The sequence below is a fragment of the Crocodylus porosus genome, unplaced genomic scaffold (assembly GCF_001723895.1).
Source record: "Crocodylus porosus isolate Cpor-Errol unplaced genomic scaffold, CroPor_comp1, whole genome shotgun sequence".
NCBI classification, from domain to species: domain Eukaryota; kingdom Metazoa; phylum Chordata; order Crocodylia; family Crocodylidae; genus Crocodylus; species Crocodylus porosus.
The window spans coordinates 19,899,627-19,918,373 of record NW_017728906.1 but is presented as its reverse complement, the minus strand read 5'-3'; the positions used below and the strand labels follow the sequence as shown (position 1 = coordinate 19,918,373).

At 44.0% G+C, this 18,747-nt stretch overlaps 1 protein-coding gene across 3 annotated transcripts in view; it reads right to left on the bottom strand.

Annotated features, from left to right (window-relative positions):
* ROBO1 (roundabout guidance receptor 1) overlaps window positions 1-18,747 on the bottom strand; it is a 1,129,598-nt gene that overhangs the window by 758,770 nt on the left and 352,081 nt on the right. The gene's annotated exons all lie outside the window — the stretch shown is intronic.

Below are 18,747 nucleotides of genomic sequence, written 5' to 3'. Positions count from 1 at the left end.
GCTTGCCTGCCTGAGCTGTGCAGGAACCCGGTGCTTCCCTCCATGATTGCTGGGGGGGCAGTACTTCCCTCCATGGCTGTGGTGCCCCCCCGGGACTACACGAGCTGAGTGCCAAGGGCACTGCTACTGTTGTGGAGGGAAGCATCGGCCCTGCTGCAGGCATGGAGGGAAACCCTGGGCCCCTGTGCAGCTCAGGGACAACTCGCTCATCCCTCCCCTCCCCCCTGCCACCAGAGAAGCAGGTAAGGATCAGGCCTCCAGCCTTGTGTGCATACTACGGGGGGTTTAATTCAGTTTAATTCTCCCTAAATTGAAATGGTGGAGATGGTGTGTTTTTAAAAACTCACCAATTCCATTTAGGGAGAACTAAACTGAATTAAACCCCCATGGCATGTACAAGAACCTAGAGGATAAGTGCAGAGGTTCAAATAGCTTGAGGTGGAATTGATTCAATCTTCACAGTTTTTTCTAAGTTGCATAGCTTGAGCCGATCACAAACTGAACTGACGTTCACTGCTTGGGTTGCCAAGACAGGCAGAAGTCTGCACTGGCCCAGGCCAGGAGCCTAGGGGTGTTCCTGCACACTGTCCTCCATGCCAAGCTGCCTAAGGTTGATAAATTCAGCCTAGTGGCAGCCCATGCCTGGTTAGTTGCTGGACATATTTCACTCCTCCCCCCCACCCCTGCCTCCACTTCCACCTTCTATCAGCTGCAGGGATGGGGGAGTCAGCAAAAAATCTCTCCCTAGCTCCTGCCTCTGAGGACCTGGGGGTGGGAAGGGGGAATTCTCTACCCATCTCTGGTCCCCCAGCTGGGATCTTTCTGTTACAAGAAAAGCCCCCACATGGGGGGCTTTTCACCTTCTGCAGCCTGTCTAGTAGGGCTCTGATTGGTTCAGCCCTGTCCCAGCCCCAGATTTGTGAGTGGGGAGAGGGGAATGCACACACCCATCCTGACACTGGCTCCCCAAGCCAGGGTTTGCTCCATGTGGGGGAAAGACCCAACTGGGGTTCTTTGCTACCCTGCAACTCAGCCACCAAGTTGGGATCAGCTGAGACCTGCCTCTTCCCCACCCCACCCACATGGGAGGTGACGGATGGGGGGGATAACACACTATCCCCCCATAGTTGGGGTCTGCCTATTGCTGGGAGAGGGAAGCCCCCACAAGGGGGCTTTTTCTTTCCCGCAGCCCATTTCACCAGCTTGGCATGGGCTCATGAATGATGCATGCCCCCAGAGGCTGGGGGGCATGGCGGTGGTGAGCTGGGACCACCCACAGGTGGCTGTGGCAGTGTTGGTGCGGGGGGGGGGTGGCAAGCAGCGGGCAGCAAGCAGAGACCGCCTGCAGCTGCTGTCTGTGCTGTCAGCGGTGGCAAGCAGCAAGTAGAGACCACCCGCAGCTGCTAGCAGAAGCTGGTGGCCGCTTCAGTGGTGACCAATATCAGGGGGAGCATGTACCATCTTGTGCCCCGCCATGAGTCTCCTATGCATGGCCTTAGCCCCATCCCCTCCCAGCCCTTTGCATGTGAGAGGTGGGGGTGCAGGGAGGGGGACCACATTGCTTGGTCCACCATTGGCTTACCCAGCCAGCACATGGGGTGGTGAAAGCCTCCACTGGGGGCTTTCATAACCCTGCACCCTGACATGCCAGGTAGAGATCAGCTCAGCATCCCTCCACACCCTGCTTGCCCTTCTATGGCATCTTTCATCCAACAATACCTAAGCTCTTTACTAATACTAATTAATCAAACCTCACAAATACCCCTTTCAAGTTTATTTCTGCAATTCTAGTTTGGCATCACTAAGATTGCATTAATACACATTTAGCCACAGAATATTACATATATAAAGATCAGTTCCTGTAGTTCAAGATGCAGAGTTGTTTCCAGGCTAGTTCACCATTACCAGAAGCTCATAGGTTGATGACATTTCATAATTTTCATGCCTGAATTTAAACATGTAAAATTTCAGATTCAGAGGTGAAAGAGGAGAATGAAAAAGATACACACTTGCTAATGTAAAAAACAAAAACAAACCCCCTCTTTTGCCCCCAATGTTTGTCTTACAGTCACATAACTGAAAAAGCAGAGATCTAAAAAATGAAACCCTGTCTGGCAGCCACCCTCATGGAGCAGGCATTCAACACCTTTCCCTAGAAAACATTGGTTTTGATGTGGAGCTGGAGTTTCTGGAAACCATGCAATAAGTATGTATAGTTTTCTGTCATTAAACTTGCAAACTGCACACCGAAAGATGTGCTGTGCATGCATGCAGAGCTAATTGGACTACATAGTGAAGTGTCAGGTTAGATAATGATACATTGTTATAAATTAGTAAAGGCACCAGGGACTTGTAACAGATCCTGCAGTTCTGTGTCTATAACATGCCAAGGGGCTCTACCTGGAGAAGACATTATGAAATGCAAGGGGGTTCTGCATGTTTTGTTGGATGCCAGAAGAACTTATCAAAATTTGCAATTCAAAATGAGGATAATTTGTCCCATAAATATGTTTAAGCCTCTCATCCAGCTACCTGCTCTCTGGGTTCGTTCCGCTATTTGAGGATAGGGACCTAAGTGAAAACACGTAAGCTGTAGTATACCATTCTAAGACTGGCACTAGTGAAATTATAAAAAGTTAAAGAAAAATCTGTGCGTGTAGGTTTCTAAAGCAAAAAACAAAATAACCCCCCTCCCCACACTCCCTTCACATACAACACATTCCATTATTTGACAAAGAGCACTGTGCAATTAAAGACGGTTTGGAAATGCATACACAGTGGAGCAGAATAAATACTAGGCTTACAGTTGTAACTGCAGCATTTTCTCAAGCATCCAAGTGTAAATAATCTTTTGGAGTGCTTGACCATAGAGCCACAATTAACATCTGAATACTACACATTTCTTGTGAGTTTTTTGATGATTGCCAACCATAATGCCTTCTAGAGAGGCATATCAGAGATACAGAACACCATAATTTAAAGCCTCATGTTTTATTAAAAACAGAAGAATGCTACATGCTTTCTAATCTCCTTGCAACTAATTAGTAGGGTATAGGACTGGCCAGCTGAACAGAACTGGTGCCATTTATATGGCGCTGTCTCTCTGTAGGAGTGAGACAGTGTTGTTCCTTTGAACTCTCTGATGATCCTAAAATGTGAGATTGAATTTCTGAAGTGAACACCTGTAGTGAGTCCAGCATTATGACAAAATAGGAAATTATAGGCTGTGTTGGATTCAAGTTGGGTTAACCCAAGGTCATGTACCCTGTACAGCTGAAGCTGGAGGGAAAGGATTTTTTCTTGCTGTAGGAGATATTCCTATCCTCTCTGGTTTATCTGTCCACTGAAACTAACCAATCCTAAGAGTGATATAAAACTTGTAGAAAAACCTGGAATACAAGTCTTGCTGCTAACAGTGGGTACACTGACCAATTAACTGCACAGTAAATTCTTGGCGTCTACATGTGTGCCCCTATTAGGTCTCACAGAACTAATGAACTCTGCAGCAGGGTAATTGTGTAAAATACAAGTACTATCCTGCTGCAGAGCTGTTTTGTGTGCAGCAATGCACATGTAGTCGTTACCCTGGCTGGCTGGCGCACAGGGTGCCTGAGAGCAAGTCTAGTTGGCAGTCAGGCCTCACACTAAGGCACCCTGCACCCCAGCCAGCCACAGAGCAGCTCATAGAAACGAGGGAGCAGTCAATGCAGAGATGGCTGGCTGCTTCCCCATCTCCACATGCCTCAGCGTGAGGAGTCTGCAGTGTGTGGAGACAGCCAAGCAGTCAGCCCAGGGCTGGCTGCTCCCAAGTCTCCATATGCTGTACAGCCCCTGTGCTGAGGCACACTGCACCCCAGCCAGCCTGGGCTGGCTGCTCCCCCATCTCTACATGCTGCTCTAGAGCTGACTGGGGTGTAGTGTGCCTCAGCATGGGAGCTGCCTGCTGACTAGCCCAACAGTGAGGCACCCTGTGCTGCAGCCAGCCCCCAACAGATGTGCTGAGGGCAGACTCATAGATGTCATAGATTTCATAGACATTAGGACTGGAAGGGACCTCAGGAGATAATCAAGTCCAGCCCCCTACTCCAAAGGCAGGAAGTCAGCTAGGGTCATAGGATCCCAGCAAGATAGGCATCCAAACACTTCTTAAAGGATTCCAGAGTAGGTGCTTGCACCACCTCTGGAGGAAGCCTATTGCAGGCATAGGGGGCTTGGACAGCAAAGAAGTTTTTCCTCATGTCCAGCCTAAAACGGTCTTGGAGGAATTTGTGACCATTGGACCTTGTCATCCCTTGGGACGCTCTGGTGAATAGATGTTCCCCCAGATCCTGATGCATCCCCTGATGTACTTCCCACCAAGTCACCCCTGAGCCTGCGCTCAGGATGGAAAGTCCTGTGGCTTTCAGCCTCTCTTCATACGACCTGTTCTCTTGCCCTCTGATCACGTGCGTGGCTCTCCTATGGACTCTCTCAAGCTTCTCAACATACTTCTTGAATTATGGAGCCCAGAATTGGATGCACTACTCCAGCTGCAGCCTCACTGGGGATGAGTACAGCAGGAAGATGACATCCTGAGATTTACTTGAGAAGCATCTATGGATGCAATCCAGAGTTTGGTTTGCTTTACCAGATGCGACATCACATTGGTGGCTCATGTTCATCTTGATTAATTGAGTCTGCTGGACCACTCCAGCATGACATGCATCAGTGTCCCCACACTGAAAATGGCAGTGGGCTTAACTAAAGTTTGCTGAATGAGCTTAAGTTAAAGCTCCCCGGTGCTATTTTTCAGCATGGTGATGCTGATACACATGACGCTCTGGGTACTTGAATTAGAGTGATGCTCAGAGCTGCTCTAATTAAAGCACCACCCATCCCCTCAGAGCATATGTATAAACACACCCTACCCCCACTTCTGAGCATGTGTATAAACGCACATAGAGCCCAGTTGCAGCAGGCCTGGACTGGCAGGCTGATGCTCTGGGCCCCCTGACAGCCCAGACTGTTCTGACTGGGCTCCATGTGGGGTGCATGAATAAGCTCTGGAGCAATTTGCTCTGGAAGTTTTTGCTCCCAGGCACATGTTCAAATGGTGCACCCAGGAGCAAAAAACTCAGGAGCAATAAGCTTTGGAGTTTATTGGTTCACATTAATTGCACATGTAGACACATCCAGTGAAATTTGGCCTTTCTGATTCTTAACAAAACACCACTTCAATTACTCTGTTATAGCAGTGAAGCTGAGGTTAAACTCTAGACCTGCCATCTTGGCACTTAACACAAACACACACACACACACACACACACACACACACACACACACACACACACACCTTATAGACTAAGTGGGAGGCAAGCCCTGTCAAAGGTTTGCTTTGGCACCTGCCTCATCATTTTCATATTTCTCTAACAGTTCATATCAAAAGAGTTTCTGAAATATAGCAGACACTCCTAAGAGACTCCATGACAAAACAGGCTGAAGTCTGCATCCACCAGCACAATAGCATCATTGCTTCTTGCTCCACAATTTCCACATTATCTACTGGGGTCTTATGTACACAGACTATCAAATGTCCAATTAAAACTTAAAGGTGCTGCATATAAAATGCAAACTAAAATGTTTACACTCATTAAAAGAATACATTAATGTCACAGTGTTGCATGAAACTAAGCAGGCTTTGCTAAACTACCAAAAACTGCTACTCAGGGCCATGCAATTTTTAAATCAAATACTGCATATAAAACCATTAATTGCTGACACGTAAAACCATAATATTCCCAGTGGTCTTTAAACAAAATAAAAGCAAAAAACCTTAGTCAGTGAGACTTTGTTTTAGAGTTAGACCCTTTTTATGTTACTAGAACATAAAAAATAAAAAAGTACCTTAAATAGGGGCCTGAACATTAAGAACTTACGTCAACAGATGTTAAAGTAATCAGGAATTGATTGTGATGAAAATATTATCTTTGGATATTACCGTAGATGGACAGCTAATGTTTCAGGAGAAAAAGAATAGAACCATAAAATAGAGTGAAACACTAAAAACACAAATTCTTGGAATAGTTTCTACATTAGCTCTGTGATTTTATTACTGGGACATACACACATACATATCTATATATTTATATATAGATCCTGATGTAGATATTTACACATGCACATACACCATATTTTCAACTGGCTAATGTTGGAAGACATATTTTAAGCAAAATCTAAAGCAGTAAATGTAAAACTAAATGAATCATCTTCCAGATCTGGTTACTAATATTACATAGTGTTTTTCCTTTATGTAAGACAGTAGTCTCTTTTTCACTAGTACTACACAAACCACATCTGTTTCTCCTTAAGTATCTCGTTCTTTCTGTAGTGCTTTGTGTTCCAGTCATAAAAGCCTCTTCATTAAAAGGAGTTGCATAACTACACATTTATGTAAATTCTCTGAACCATCTTGCCTGATTCAGTATTGCTTGTGTCACTGCCTGGAAGTCAGCCCTTCTTTACTTACAACCTTACATTGCTCCTCATCAAGTCCCTAGGAATGATATCAAAGAGACTGGATGAGTGCTTTTCTGCTGATTGCCAAGGCAAGTCTGGCTTGTCACTTGAAACAGGCTCAAAAGGACAAAGTGATCAAGGAGAGGTGGAAGATAATTACTCTCAGCAAGGCCTTGCAAAGAGGAAAAATGGGGGTGACTGGGACTCAACCAACCTGATTCCCCACACAGAACAGAGGGCAGCAGGGCAGGGGCAGAGGAGCAGGGAAGCAGGGAACCCTCCATAGGAAATAACTGCCTAGTGCAAATCCAGTTCACTGGCTAGGTTGAATCCCAATAACCCAACAATCTGAAGCTGGCCGTGGAGGGGCAATTTATTTCAAAGCTAAAAAAAAAATACAAAGGCTTTTGTAAACTAGCTATATCTGCTATGCTCATCAGAGAAGGTATGTCTTCACGCAAGAGTTTAGTGCACTGCAGAGCCAGTTTTTCATTTTCATCTGTACAAGTGTGTGTGGGCACATTAATTACTTTAATCCCTGGAAAGCTTATGATGTATTATGGATATTTAACAGCTTTCTCAACATTGTAAAATAAGTTGTTCTAAATGAAACATTTTATTTAATATAACTCTTTGGGCTAAATTGTTACAACCCATAGTCAGCTCTGCGGTAAAGTGGTTCTGCTGACTTCTCTGTCCAGACACACTCTGGCTACTGTGAGGATGGGGAAATGGAAGAGAGAGTAGAGGCTGCTTTCCTGACACTTCCCATCCAGAATACACGGGGAGGAAGAGTAAAGAAGTGGCAGGAGTGCTGTGTTAGTCAATATATTCTCTACACCTACTACCCTATCTGGGCTGTAGGGAGAAGCTGTTCTTTAAAAAAGGTATGAATCTATCAGGGGCACTTATATGAGGGGAAAGGGAGAGATGGGGAGGCATTTCCACAAGCAACCCTTTATTTGGGGGCTGCCAAATAGGTTTGGGATTCCACAGATTTTTGAACCATGGCAGGGCCTCTCCCACAAAGCACATAATGCCTCCCTCTCCCCACCAACAAGTGGACCTATATGGAGGGAGAGGCTCAAGATTTAGCCCCATCTCTATGAAAACCAAATCAAGCCACTGAAGTATTTTTCTTTTGTAGGGCAAGTAGCAAAGCTGGGGACTAATTACAATTCTGAGTATGATTTTGATCCCTGATGTGCTTCCAGTCCAATGTACTGAGTCAGCACTTACCCAGGAGAGACTGAAGTCACTGTCTTTCTAGATTTGTTTTTAAATATAGTATTCAGCTAAAGAAAAACAGCATGACCTGATAATACAGTACCAGGGCACAAAGCTTTTTGGCACTGATGTTTCCAGACTAGTGGAATTACACCTAGTCAAATGATTATTAATTGGAAATAAAATATTTCTTGCATTTATCCCCTTTACTCTTCAAAAACTAAATCAGGACTTTTGAAAGTTTAGGTTTAACAATGGCTTCATAAATCATATCACACAGAAAGAGAATGTGCATAATTCAAAAGACATGAAATATTAAAATATTTCACAGTGACGAATAATAACACAAACATTTATATAGCTACTGGGGCAGGGGATGGGAGGGAGGCAAGGCAGCAGAGGAGAAAAAAATAAACCTCGATCATGGAAGCCTCCTGAAATAACAGTTATAAAATTACCCATGGAATGGATGGTCCACCTGTGCACAAGCCATAGACATCAGTGCTTTCTAAAGACATTGTATCATCTACCTATCAATGTCAGACAAAATATAGAAACTAAGACAATATTTCTTTTCTCTGAAAAAAATTAACATTCCTATGTTTGGAGAAAGTAATTTAGGAACTTTTATTCTTTCATAAAAGCAAGGGTCTAACAAATAACAATATGCAACAACTTACAAACATGAGAGGAAGCATTTCTATATAATGGAAAATAAAACAGAACTTAGAGTTGTAGCATAAAATTGAATTCAAGATCTTAATAATATTCTCATAAGCATCAGATATATATACAAATACACTGTCTCTTTTAGAAATATTATAAAGAGCTAGCTAATGCTGTACTAGGATGCAAGTCAACCACTAACTGATTGTGGTTAGGACAAAATTTCACAAGTGGGTATCTTAATGTCTAAGCGTCCATTATTAATGGCTTCACACTTTCTCTGAAGCATACGATACTGCCTATAGTTAAAGATGAAATACTAAGGTACACTGACTAATAGTCTGTTCTTGTATGGACAATGTTACTGGCTAGATAATGCCCTCTTCTTAAAAAAAAACCCAACCCCACACTGGATTAGCCCCAAGGGGGAAACATTCTGCAAGGTTTTTCCAAACAAAGGTGTTTTTTGTTGTATAGCCAAACACAAGGATGCAAACCACTCTGGGAATCTGGCAAAGGCACAGGAACATACTCCATATCACTATTTCCCTCCACTTGCTCCAAGGCTTTCCAAGCTGTTTTCTTCTGCACATGACCTATGTTACTCTCATGCAGAATAGTGATCTGCCTGATCTCTTTTAGGAAGTGGCTGCCTTGGGATTTCCCATGAAGGAGGTTGTTATTGTTGAGAGATATGAAAATAAAGTTTACAAGTTCTGAGCAAAGGGTGCCAACTTTGAGTCTGCCAATTATCTTCATGGCCTATGCGATACATTAACATCTTAATTAAAATTTTATTAATTGCTGCAGCTAGATCCATGCCTCCTATTACAATTGTTCTGTGTACTGCTCATACGACATAAAATCTGCCTAAGTAGAGAGTTGGAGATTCTTCTGGTAGAAAGAAAATCTCAAGATGGCGCACAGCTGGAAGGACTGCCTTTCTGTTTCACCTTTCTGAATGAGCAGCAGGGGTACATCTCAGAAAAGGCAGAGTGGACCAAGCATACTGATTTTCTTAGAAAGCTTTGACTGGTAGAATGGCACCTTAGAAGATACTGCCAATCAGGGAAACTTAAGGCCTTGTTGCTTGGGATGCTCAGTTTGTGAATATTATGAGACATTACAGTTAGAATGTGCTCTAAGCAGTTGCACAGTAATTGTTTACTATGAACCTTACATGCACAGCCTGAGAACTAGTTCTCCTAGACTGACTGCCCCAGCTGAATTAGATTTTCAGGGGCTTCCTGGGGATGACATATGCAGAACCCAGCAAATCCTTGCCCTGACTGTTTTAATCCACAGGCACTCCATGCTTCAGTGCTGTGAGCGCCTGTTCCTGGTGTGGCATTACTTATGTTGCCATAGGTATCATACTGGTCCATTCCAACTCTTTGACCTTGCAAACAGTGACCGCATGTGATATGCTCTGCTGTTTCTGTGAGCTCTTGTGCCACCACCAGCCCTGGAACACTGGAAGAGAATAGATAATTATAATGGATCTTTGGGAAAGATAATGATTTCATGGCAAGTATGTGAAAACTTGGAAACCTTTCTACACCTGCATTACAGCTCCACAGTTTTCTGCCCGACCTCCTAGCAGGGAAAGCAATGATCCATCATGTTTTGAACTAGGATGACCTTGTGTCCCCACCCACCCCAAGCTTTTCCCTGAACAATGATGTCCTGTCCTGTCCCCTGCCTGAATACTCTGAGCATGATGGTGCTATGATCCTGAAGTGTGTGAAGGACCAAAAATCCTGAAGGAAAACAGCTTTGACTCTCACCTGATATAGCTCCAGCCATTATCCCTGCAGCAATGGAAGTAGCTACCAAGTTGGGACTCAAGTGATGATAGCATTCCCTGGCATCAGATATAGCCATGCCTGGCTCCCACAGAGGAGTGTATGGGACTGCCACTGGACATTGCAACATTGCCCTTTGGGGGTGCGGGTGTGGGATAGCATGGGTCTACAATCTGTTGTACATCTCCCTGCCTCTGCGCTTTCCTTTCTCTGCCACCTTTCTGTTCACTCTCAGATGTGCCTAAATAAAAGCCTTTGATTGTGTGTTTCTGTGTGTCAGTACCCTAAAAAGCTGTCTCAGGGAACCGGTCTGTGGCCATGTGGGCATGAGTTCTGTTAAGCCCATCCCTAAGGACTGGTGCCAGATATTCAACTGGCAGTAACCAATAACCAGATAGGGTGGAGGTAGTCCCTTCAAACTCAAAGTACCACAGCGCATGTGGGATATCTAAAGAAAAAAGAGGCCAGAGGGAAGGGAGGCAGGCTGTGAGCTGCCATTGCTAGGCAGGTTGTCTGGGGGTGGGGTGGGGTGGGGTGGGGCAAGGCAGGTGGATAAGGTTTTCTTTTACTGCTTTGCATGAATAAATGAATGTTAAACTAGGGTTAACTATAATATTAGGTAGCCACAAAGTGCTTAATCTAGCCCATCAAGCCTTAACTGTACCATTGACCCTTGCACAATTGCCGTGGTCCAAGCATAGGTGTATGACCAATTCCCAAAAATAATGCCCCTTTCCTTTTGGCAAGTCCCAGAGGCAGGGGCCAATCTGTAATGACTGCCACTTACACCTATGCACTAGACTATAACAGAAGTGCTCATAGTGCGGCCCTCTCAGATTTTAATGAATCTGCAAATTCTGATAAATACCTTGTCACAACAAAGACACGAGAAGGAAGGAAGGATGGACCTAGGCACTTTCTTAAGTCATGAACTATCCATAGAGAAAACCCCAAGTCACCCTGGGCAATAAACCAGCCCCAGAGTAGGTCCTGAATCACCTTCAAGCCATGAGCCACCTCTTCAATATGTCACCCTTGAGCAATGAGGCACCCCACAACCCAGATTAACACCACCAGTCACCACTTTCCCCAAAGTTGCTGAAACTTACCAGTGGCTTCTGCTGAGTTGTCCCTGTTTGGCAACCTAATAAGGGTCTTGTCAGAGTTGTCCATAGTTTTTGTGTCCTGGGTCTGGTCCCAGAGTTTGGGTGGGAAACAAGTCTATTGAGTAGGCATCCTGGTGCTCTTCCATGGCCATTTTTTTTGTTATGCTGCACCAGATCCATGGGTGTGCAGTGCATGTGTGGCAGGAAGTGACAGTGTGGCCCAACTCAAAAATCCTCAACAGTTCCTTGTAGTAGGAGACCATGGTCTTCCTGAGGCCTGAGACCCTGTCAACATCCCTTTTCTGAACACACTGACTTCATGCACTTGTTTTTAGAGTGGATCTACTGCCAGTCTTGCTGTTTCCCCTGAGTCACCATCTGGGCTGTGATGAACTCATAGACTGCCTAGTTTTGCTGGCTTTCCTTTCCATCCTTGGTGGTGATGGTTTTCTCCTCACCCTAGATGAGATGAGCTCCAGGAATTCATAGTCCTCCTGCAGTTCTCTGAGGAGGACATTATCTGGTTTGGTGTGGTTCATGAAACTAGGTATTTGCTGTTCATGTACTCAAAGAAATCTGGAAGGCATCTGTGAACCTCAGATCTTTTAGTGGGTGCCCAGAGTGGTGCCATATGGGCCAGGGGGAAGGTAAGGTTGTTGCCTTCAAGTCAGTAACAACCCCCAGGCAGTAGAGTTCTGTCAGACCAGCCTAGGGAGCACAAGTGGTACAATCTGCGATGCTGGAGGACTGTAAATTGTTTGTCTTAGCTCTGTAGAGCTAACTGACAATAGTTGAACATATATTACTTAGTATGACACGGATGTACCCCTTTTGCAAAAAGTTGCATGTTTGCTATGACTGAATTTAGTTTGTTTTACTGCTTGAACATGTAGGCAGATGTTTTAAGTGTATTTAACGCATACTAAGTGCCGTGTGAAATGGCCTTTGACCAGGTTTGGAACTGCTCTAAAATGCACCAGAGATTGAGCTGTATCCCAACTGGCCTTAGGATCAGATAAAAGTCAAAAGAATTTAAATTCACAGATGCACACAGACACACAGAGCTTCACTTAGATGTAGCGGTGAGTTCAGCACTCAGTATGGGTAGGACAAAATATACTACTGGATTTAAGAATTTAAGTTACAATTATTTCTCATTGAAAGGATGCAGTACATAATATATTTATATTTAAAGGATAATGCCAAGGAATTTTAATCCCATATATGTGAGACTTCTTAGAACCTCTCCTGCATTGCTAGTCTATTGTGGCAAACAGAGAAAGAGTGGAACAACAAAATAGATGGTGCCCTTGAAAGTTAGATGTTAATTTAGCAAAACAAATCATGTATTTTCATCTTGACATTCATATACAGTTTTAGCATCACAATTTGGACATCCTTTGTACACTTAAAACCAACTTAATTGTTTTTCACCTTACAAGAAAGTATCCAAAGGCACAGTGAACAGGACTGGCTAACTGGCATTTCAAGAACACAAAGGGCACAGACAGAATTTCAGCTCCTCAGTCTTACTCATGGTGCTTCACAGAAAGCACCATGAGTTAAACCAATTACCTCAGCCTGACAGATGTTAGCTGTTGGGTCAGAAGGGTGCGGGATCAAGCTCCAATTTGCAGCTGATCCAGGGACAGAGGCTGTCTCTCTACAGACTCTTCTCCTAGCTCTGTACTCTGGCCCCCAGTGCTGTCTCACGATTGGAGGAGAAGGCATGGGAGGGAGATCCATTCTGGGGTTTCCCAGCCTGTACTGGAGTGGGATAGGGGACTCCAATTCATCCACTCTACCCTCTAGCACTGGCTGGGCAAACTCCAGAATGAGCTCCCTCCATTCCCTCTCCACATCCCATTCTGAAAACAGCACCAGGAGCAGGGCTGGGCTGTCAGCTTACCTCATTTCCTGGTGCAAGCAGATACACTTTGGAGCATCTTCATCTGAATCCTCATGTAATGAGGGTTCAGACTGTTGTAGGATTTAGAACATTTAAAGCACTCTGCAGCTATGGGCTTGTGTTACATCATGGCCTTAGAGTGCTTTCAGTGGCCAGATCAGGCAAAAATAGTCATTTCTGTCTGGACCCATAGGGTGCTATACATGTGCTTTGATGCATTCAAATCAGAATATATTTGAGCAGATTTGATTAATCGAGTCTGCTGGACTGTTTTACTTAGAATACTCCAGTGTGACTCACCATCATGTGTATTCAGCATCCTGCATTTCAAAATGGCAGTGGGAGCACTTTAACTAAACCTCACTGAATTAGTTTGAGTAAAAGTGCTCCCACTGCCATTTTGAAATGTGGGATACTGAATACATCTGACACTGTGGTGTTTTAATTAGAGAAGCTCTCCAGGAACTGTTTTAATTAAAACACCCCACTGCCCCCCCCCACCCCAAACACATGAACAAACGTATAGACATCCATAGTGTCTAATAGCAGAGGAAAATTAAAATGATCCATCCTTCAGATTTTTTTGTAATCAAGTAATACAAGATGCCCATGGCCTATTTTCTCTACCTTCTTTGTTCTCTCAGGTGAACATACCAAGTTGTTTTCTTTAAGCTGTATTTGTTTAAAAGGCCTTATTTCTTTGTGATTTAAGATATTATAACTTCTAGAACTTTTGGATAAAGTAGACCCCAAACATTGAAATACCTGCTTTTGATGCAGGAATGTAATGCCTGAGTAAACAGCTGTGGAAGGTGGGTGAATGAATACTCCCTTCCAATCAAGAAGCTGGGAAGTGGATACAGTATATCATTATCTTCCTAATAATACATGTACACAGTCAAAGGAGCTATAGTTCACAGGTCAACTAGTCAAACTCTATGTTCTATTATGCTCTCCAGTACTTAGGGAACCAAGAATCTCCTTACAAAACCTCCATCTCTGTTGTTTCAGACCATTTGTGCATAGCAACTATTGGGCCATTTTTGGAGCCCTGTGTGACAGGGCAGTTTTTGGTGCCTGCTACTTTAAGGCTGGGAGCAGGCAGCCAGCAGGTGCAGGCCTGCCATGAACAGGCAGTCATCTTAAATCTAGGCCCACAGGGCATAGGCAGTAGTTTGCTGCAAGTAGCTGAAGAGACAACATTCAGCTGAGCTGCTGCTTAGGAACATCTTGGAGGTAAGGGCAGGAGTTATTGGGGATGGCAGGAGGCTCCTAGTCCTGTGTATTACTGGAAACTGCACCCTGCTGCTGGGGATGAGTGGCCTGCTGGGGCTGTTCATGGAGGAACAGTCCTCCAGAAATGCAAGGCCAGTGATCTCCCTGGTGAAAGAAGGGTAGGGGCATCTTAAAACTCCAGCCCCCAGATCCTGGTGGGTAACCTGGATTCAGGGTCAGGCACAGGGGCCAGGCATGGCTGCGGCCACTTGAGCCCCACAGGGGCGTAAAGCCCCAGAGACACCAGTGTGAGGGGGATGTTGTGTGGCCCCAGAGAGGGGGCAGTAGTGTAGCCCTAGGGAGATGGCCTGACAGCTGAGGTGGCATCTTTATGACCCAAAGGTCTGTGCATAATGCAGGTGCTAAGTAGGGCTGAAGGGACAGTGTAAGTTTTTGTGGTGTTTGATAGTATGCCTAGCTCTTAGGAACCTTTCAGGTTTCACTGTTTCATTGGGATCCGGATAGCTTGGTGTTGGAGTATTTGTCTTGGAAGACCTTCAGGGGGTTCTCTCCTACCCCATCCTTGATGAAAAAATAAGATGTTAATGGGAGTAGGATGTTACGTCCCACCTTCCCTGGGACCCTCTGTAGCTTTGCTTGTCTGGTTTCCCAATTCAGTGCTCTGCCTCCCCTATACCCCGCCTTATGCCAACCTCAAGTTGTTATCTTTAACCACTAAGGTGAGCAATGGTAGTACTTTTTTTCTTGCCCTTTTGATCTTAAAGAAAAATAAGTTGTGGACCTCACTTGGCCTGAGCTCTTGGTCATAATGAAGGTTGGCTTATGGTCCATGCTGTCCCTGGGTTACCTTGTTTCCAGGGACGTTTCTGCTTCTTAGCTATGTCGTTACTGTGGTCTGGACTCCTGGATCTCTTTTCCCTTTGTAGGGTTCTTGGCCATCCAGTCATGTCCAGAGGCATCCAGGATCCACACCTCAGCTTCAGGTACATATCTTGTCCCTTGCAAGCTTGTTCCTTCTCTGGTTGCCACCACTGCTCCTCTCTGAAGCTCTCTCCTTGTCAGGGCTCTCCTGGCCCCACTGGAAGCCTCACTTCTGGTCCTCCTGGCTCTGCTCCCAGTGGAGCTTTTATCTCTGCCCTAAGGGGTCGGGCAGTGAACCAGCACTGGTACAGTGCTATGAAGTGGGTCCATGCTGGGGCTAGAGGTGACCCTAGCTTTTACTGAACCTGTGTTGTTGTTTTTTTCTTTTTTCATTGCCACAGTGTTTTTCTCCACTGTGGTTTTGATCCTGCTGGGCTTCCAGTTTTCAGCCATGTCCCTCCAGCTTGGGAGCTCTTTCTTAAGAGGTAAGTTTTCCCTTGGGGCATTGCCCCCTATCACAGACAAGGAAGCACCGGGGGTATGCAGGGTAGGGCTGAGGAGACAGCCTGACAACCAGTCCAAGGGCAAACCCCCACATACGTAATAACATGGGTGAAGGACCTAGAAAAAGGGCATAGGTAGTAGGTCCGAGTAGAAAGGCATAAGTTGAAGCCCCAGGTAGAGGGTGGATAGGCCAAGGTTAGTCTATGGATGCCTGAGGCCACAGTTGGGCCAGAGACTGAGTGTGTTGTTCAGCCAAGGAGTCAGGCTGAGTCACAACTCCAGTAAGTCCTCAGGCATGTCAAGGCCACATGACTGGGTCAGAAGGACACCCCAGTTAATCCTCAGATGCTGAGAGACCAAGTTATAGTCAAAGTGTAAGAACTTGTTTAGATGCCATCTGTGAGGCATGAGCCATAGTGTAGGTGTGGTATGGAGCCATGGATAGCACCCCCTGGTATCAGGGCATTATACTTGGGAGCCTCCCATTTAGAACACCAGTTTATTAAATCAGCAAGTTGTGGCAGGTTAGATTGGACAGACTGCTCCACGTAGACAGGTGGGTGGGTAGAAGTTGAGACCCAGCCCTGAGCTTGCCCTGTCACACCCTGCATAAAACAAGATCTGGGGAACTACTGAAAAATACACATTGCAATAACAGCAATAGGTTTTGTAAACTGTCTTCTATTTCCATTTATCTCTTTATAGCCTTAATTTAAAAATGCATATCTTGTACACAGGTCTGAGGCACAAAAGCAGCTACCTAGCTGGGTGTCTGTATTCATACAGTTGCCCACTAAAGAAAATAGAAATTGATAAGTATAAAATATTATTTGCTTTATGAAGCTATTGAGCTATATTAACTGGCATCCTTAGTTTCACTGGTAGATAGCAGCTTGTGACAAAGAAAAATCTCATATACATTCAGTCATACTAAAACATACAGGGCCATCCTGGTGTGATAATTCATTACTCAGTGCATAATATGAAATCTATTGATGACAGCAACATTTTACCACCATTTCAAACCACAAGGGTAACCTATTTATAGCTCAAAGAAGGAAAATGTCAGTTTTACAACATGAAGGGGCTTTGTAGGATTACCCTGTCTTCTGTTCCTAGGATTTTGAAATTAGGATTTACCTACTGTGGCGACATACAGGAACTTTGAGTGCATCTGCTAATGTAGGTCTATGTATTGTAATATGTGAAGATATTAATATGAAGGTACTAATAAAGTACATCTAAACTTCAGGCTTGACAAGTTTTGATAATCTATTTTTCTTACACTTTCAACAAATTATTCCATTATAAAAAATAATCCCCGAGGAAGATGAGACAAAATAATTGACATAAAGTGCCCATAGCTTCACTGGTTAGCAGAAATTCCTTATTATGTATCTTGCCTTGGTTATGATAGTCTTAGTCAGCTACCAATTGAGGAGAGTATGAATATATGTGTGTAAATGTTCAGCAGCATGAGTTAAGATTTTTCATTTCCACATAGAGTTCCATTCATTGCTACTTTTCTCCAATTGTTTTGTCAATCTAATTCCTTCAATTTCATTGGAACCTCATGAGTGTAGGATTGGATTGACACTGGTGAATGAGGAAACCATTCAATTTTCTTGTTTTAAATATTTCTAGTGCTCTAGTGAAATTGTTTTCTTATCCCTTCCACCCTTCCCAGTTCTCCTCAGTTATTTGTTTTACATTCTCTTTCTTCCTCATCATTTTCCATTCTACTCTAGTAACTCTGTCTCCTAAATAAGTCTCTGTGAATTATTTTCTTCAAAGCTGAAAGGTTAACTGCTGGATACATGACAGTAACATTTCCAAGTAAGTGGCTTTGGTAAAATCTCTCTCTGATCAAGATTTTTGCAAATTTTCTGTGAGCATACCTTATTCTTGAATAAAGTTTCCTAAATTTTCAATTCCATGCATATTGGGGGATAGATATTTTCTGCACTCCTAACTGACTTCATTTTGTCTTTTAGCTGCTTTTCAGTGGTGCTTGAATCAAGTTACTAAACATATTGCCTCAAGCCTTGGGAGGATCCCATACTAATTAAAAAAGAAAGTGGAAAAATATACAAAGCAAAAACATAGTCATAGACAAGGAAAATATTAAAATTACATGTTATAATAATTGATAAAATGCAATAGGGGTTAAATTTTACTCTTTACTTTCACCCACCCCAATTCTAACATTGCGGCCCCAAACAATTTTATGAATACCCATCAGGAAGACACATAGCCACAAAATGTTTGTTTTACTGGATCACTTCACTTTTTGCACTCTCAGCACTTAAAAGAGTTGAGTGGAAACAGGTGCTCCAACTTTTCAGACACCGATTCAGAAAAGCACACATTTCATGGAAGATTCCAGGCCTGGTGCAGATCTTTTAGATAAGCAAAGGCCCAAGGTACATTTTCCAGGAAGTGTGTATAGGCTTCAGTGTTTTGCAGATTGACTCTTTCATCAATACTGCAGTAGATACAATAAATATACAAACATTACCACAAACAGTGCCTGCATCAGTGATTCTCATCCAGGCTACTGCAGCACCGGGGGGGTGTGTCCTGAGAGCCTTGCAAGAGTTCTGCAGGGTGCCAAACAAAGTTAGCACTGTTAGGTGTGCATCATTTTGCTTCTGTTACCTTTTCATATTGTGTTTGTATGTTTAGAGCGCTAATACAGTATTTTCTCACATATAGCCTTTCACCAAAATCAGCCCTCTAAAATTAGGGTAATTTTATTAAGTGGAGAAGCTGATTTTCTTCTCTGGAGTAGAAGCATAGAAGGGCAAAAGATCTTAATGCCAACTTACCTTTTGTTTCCATGTAACCCCAACAAGCAGAATGGGCGGAGTCCTGTGTTAACCTTCTTATAGCTGCAATAGCTATTGACTCTTACTTGGGCTGGAAGCAGCAATTAACC